General features: G+C 33.7%; 2 long non-coding RNA genes across 2 annotated transcripts in view; both read right to left on the minus strand.

Moving 5' to 3' along the window:
- LOC128248171 (uncharacterized) overlaps positions 1-1,117 on the minus strand; it is a 10,022-nt gene extending 8,905 nt beyond the window's left edge. The window contains exon 1 of the long non-coding RNA XR_008264469.1: positions 636-1,117. This is a non-coding gene — a long non-coding RNA (uncharacterized LOC128248171). The remainder of the gene's footprint in view (positions 1-635) is intronic.
- The window catches only part of LOC128248173 (uncharacterized), a 20,485-nt gene extending 18,497 nt beyond the window's left edge, over positions 1-1,988 (minus strand). The window contains exon 1 of the long non-coding RNA XR_008264472.1: positions 1,673-1,988. This is a non-coding gene — a long non-coding RNA (uncharacterized LOC128248173). The remainder of the gene's footprint in view (positions 1-1,672) is intronic.
- Positions 1,989-4,994: the final 3,006 nt, after the last annotated feature.

Below are 4,994 nucleotides of genomic sequence, written 5' to 3' on the forward strand. Positions count from 1 at the left end.
ATATATATATATATAATTTTTTTCTCCTTTCTTATATTCCTAATTTCTCTTCACAACTATATTCTCCACTCAAACTATGCTTTCTATGCATTTTGTTTGATTCCTCTATGTGTTAACATGTACCTCTAAATGACTATGTAGAGTAGCCTGCAGTGTACACCTCGCTTGGAGATTTATCAATTCCGAGGTTCCACTTGCTATGAAACATATGTTGCCAGGACTCTATCTACTCCATTCCTTAACTTGTGTATATTTATTCGCATAACTGGCAAACCTGGCTGCCAGCCGTGAAATATAGAATAATTTCTTAAGCCAATCGTTCTTCGATATGAAAACAAACACAACCTTCCACCCCATTTTCTATGGATTGCTTGAAGCCCACTTTCCTCCTTGGATCTTACATTCATCTATCTATCTATCTATCTATCTATCTATCTATCTATCTATCTATCTATCAATCTATCTTTATTTACACACACACACACACTGAGATATATGTGTGTGTTTGTGTGCTTGCGTGCGTGCATGCGTGTGTATGTGTCTGTCTGTGTCTGTGTGTTTACGTTTGTCTGCTAGCATTAAACAGTAGAAAAGACATCAAAATAATTTGGTGCAATACATAAAATTTATCTTACCGTTTCAAATTTCTTTAAACTTATACTTTAATGAAATGCGTTTTTAAAAGTTATGTTTCGCACACCAGTCACACAACGGAAAACTAAAGATGCTTTGTCGTGGAAAGTCAGATATGTATGTATATGTGCGTGCGTGTTTATGTGCATGCGTGTATATAAATGGGACGGTGTGTGTCTATTATTGCTTTTTAATGCAGCCATGTATTTCGTAATACAATATACGCTTAAAATAATACGTATTTCTTCAAGTTAATATTTATGATGTAAAATATCAGTGGCAAGCCATATGATTAAAGATATATAAAATTTGCGAGGCACGCGTTTGTATCCTGCTGAACAAATCTAATTCACAGTTGCTGAGCCTTCTATCGGAATAAATATATTTAGATTATTACCCGAAAGATATCTAGACACATTATACCAGTTTACACATATGCACATACTTGTACATAACAGCACAGTAAAATGCGTATACGTTGATATATAACTAGTTGATATGCATATAGACAGTTTTAAGATTACGTATATAATGTATTTAATGTATTGGGTGAACGTGTGTTTTATTGTGACGTTGATTACAAATCGTTTATTCAGTCGGAAATAAATCAGCATTATGATCTCTTTTTTTAATTTTACTTATGTTATAAGATGAATGATAAATTAGTGAGCGCACAGCAAAAATTAAGCTCTAACAGTAATGAAAAAAAAAAAAGGCATCGAAGAAGCGATGCATATCCTGCACGCACACAAGGATTAAATAAAATTTGATTGAAAAAAATATATTCTCAGTCGTATTCATATTTAAAAAAACGACATCATGAATTATTTAACCTGCTTATTGTTTATGTAACAAAGAAAAGAAAATATTTTGATTCACCTGTTCGTCAATTTTGAAGATAATTAAACCAAAATTGAATAAGATTGAGCCACATACTCAATAGGCATATCGGCTAAATTCGGTAAAATTTCTTTCAGCCGTTTTCGCAGTAATGTCGCAAACACACAGACTAACAGACTAAGACAAGCGGTTACAATACCTTGCTTTCGCTTACAGCTGTAAGACATTGTCCCATCTTCGATCACTAGATGTCCTTTTTAATTACTGATATGACATAATATGTCACATGTGTTTCTATATGGTTTTTATTGTCCTCTTAGTTGAAAAATAAACAGGTAAATTGACATAATACAATGTCTGCAAGTTGATGAATACCACATATTCCCCTCCATTTTCTTATTGCTATATATATATATATATATATATATATATATATATATATATATATATAGTAAGAGAGAGAGAGAGAGAGAGAGAGAGAGAGACATTCTGTCTGTCCCACAAACTGAAACTAAAACTAGATACCATTTCTATGATTTTCTTTTTTCTCTATCGTCCTTCCTTCTTTCTCTCTCTTTATGTTTCTCACTTTCCGTCGTCTGTCGCTCTCTTTGTGTCTCTCTTTCTTTTTCTCTCTCTCTTTACGTCTCTCTCTCCTCCCGTTGTCTCTCAATCTCTCTCTTCTCGTCTCTCTCTTTCTGTTACTCACTCTCTGAACATTGCACCTCGGAGCTAGGACGGCCCAGTCAACATTCAAGTTACCTTTACATTTATCTAACAAACAAAATCCAGTTTATAATATATGTAAAAATTCTGCTGCAATGGGTGAACTAATACAAATATGTCACTTAATTGTCTGGGACGAATGTACCATGGCCCACATAAAAGCTTTTGAAGCTGTTGACAGAACATTACGTGACATTAGAAACTGCAATTCCATGGTGGCAAATGACACAGTACTATTGTCAAGAGACTTCCAACAAACACTACCAGTTGTTCCAAGAGGAATAAAAGTGGATGTATGCAATGTTTCAATAAAGTCTTCTGTATTATGGTAGCTTGTGAAAACACTTCAACTTTCAACAAATATGAGATAGAGGCTTTCCAGACATCAATCAGCTGAATGATTTGCAGAGCAGCTTTTGAAAACTGGTGAAGAGAGACTTTCAATTGATGAAGAACAGTTTCTTACACTAAATCCATTATGTATTTCAACTCATTCCGTCTATGTTTTGGATGAAATCTTTCCTAATCTTCTTCATAATTACTACAATACAGATTGGAGCTGTGAGCGAGCAAGCCTGGCTGCAAAAAATGTTGCAGTACATAGCATTAATAATATGCTATTGAATAAACTTTAGTGGGAAATATTCACTTATAACCCAATTGACACGGTTCTTGATGATTAGGATAGTGTTAACTACCCCATACAATTTTTGAATTCACTAGAACGATCAGGTACAGCTCCTCATTGTCTTCAGCTGAAAAAAGGGACTCCTATTAGACAATTGTGTAATTTATCTCAACCAAAATTATGCAATGGTACAAGCTTGATTGGGCACAACCTAAGGAACTGCACTGAAGCAAATATCCTCACTGGTGGTGGTGAAGGTGACACCACCTTCAATCATCGCATACCAGTTATACCATCTAATGTCTCATTCTCATTTTGACGCTTACTGTTTCCAATTCGAGTTTCTTTTGCCATGAGCATTAATAAAAGTCAAGGCCAAACACTAACGGAGGCTGGATTGCAACTTCAAGATCCATGATTTTCAAATTTCCATCTTTATGTACGAGCAATACGTGTGAGAGTAAAAGCAAATCTTTTTCCTTATGCACCCCGAAAGAAATATTCAGTCTTCATGCAACATGAATACTTCATTAACTCAATTTTCCAATACTATCATTACATTCAAGAATAACTAAATTGCTTATTTCAGTGAAATGTATTATATAATTATGGTTACTGTACTGATGATACATAAAACTCCCTATTTCATATAATAAACAAACAGAAGTTCATCGCTTTTCTACTTCAATTATTATATAAGCTCGACGCTTTAAAGAGATCAGAGCAGCTTTTGAAACTCGGTGAGTTCCATTTGATGAACAACAGTTTCTTACACTCAATGCAATATATAATTCAACTGATTCCGTCGATGATTTGATGTATGAAACGTTTCCTAATATTCTTCATAGTTACAACAATACAGATTACATCGGTGACAGAGCGATACTGGCTCCAAAACATGTTCCTCTACATACCATTAACAATATACTATCGAATAAACTCCCAGTGACAATGTTGATGTTCAGGTTAGTGTCAACTACCCCATCGAATTATTTAACTAGGTATAGATCCTCATTTTATTCAGTTGAAAAAAGGGACTCCTATTATGCTACTACATATTTTGTCTCAAAATTATGCAATGGTATAAGGTGAATTGTGTACAAACTTCTTTAACTCGAACATTCTCACTGTTTGTAATACAGCCTTATGTAACCAGAATAAGACAAAACACATTGTCCATAAAGTAATATTCATTCTTAATACAACATGAATACTTCAGCAGCTTCATTGACCATTACTAAAATTACATTCCAGAATGAGTAAATTACCTATTTCAGTAAGCTGTATTATATAATTGCCATAAACAAACAGAACTTCTTGTATAAGAATGATCCTTTTTCTACTTCAATTATTACATGACTTTCTCTTATAAAAATATTATGTCATCGCCATTACTGTATAGATAAAGAAAATAACAGATACAACCCACTTATTATTGTAACATCTTAAATAAACACAAGTTCATGCATGATATTGAGCTTTCTTCTACTTCAGCTATTACATGGTTTCCACCCATACAGGAGGAGTAAATTATACATATAATAATACTTTCAATGTGGCTCCCGATCAACGACGACTTTTACTGCTAGTATATCTATATATATATATGTGTGTGTGTGTGTGTGTGTGTGTGTGTGTGTGTGTGTGTGTGAGCATACGCATCTACTCATATACTTCCCTTTTAACTCTACCCTAAACGCATGCGTTATATTTGAATACATATTTGTAACTTGGAATAGAACATTCTATGGCCCTCATCATAAACTTTCTCATTGAAAATGTAACTTACCCAAATAATGTGTACTTCATATTCAAGGGTCTGATGAAGCTATAGAATGTTATCCGGGTATTCACGAAGAGACCATCACATCTCACAGAAGAAACAACTATAATGAAGTTTATGTAATGAATATTACAAAACACCTGATGTTCCTTGTGTCATCTCTTTGTTTTCTGTTAGCACTCTATGCTTGTGTAACATTACTGTGTTCTCGACCATATGTATATTGAGTTCCACACCAAGTTAGTCCCGTTATGCCCAAGTCTAATATATATATATATATATATATATATATATATATATTTGTTTTGCAAGATTTTTTATGTGAAATCGTGTGTTGAAACAGATGTTGTTGTACTTGGGGATGGTCATATTGCCAGTTTAGCC

This window comes from Octopus bimaculoides, chromosome 6 (assembly GCF_001194135.2).
Source record: "Octopus bimaculoides isolate UCB-OBI-ISO-001 chromosome 6, ASM119413v2, whole genome shotgun sequence".
Classification (NCBI taxonomy): Eukaryota; Metazoa; Mollusca; class Cephalopoda; order Octopoda; family Octopodidae; genus Octopus; species Octopus bimaculoides.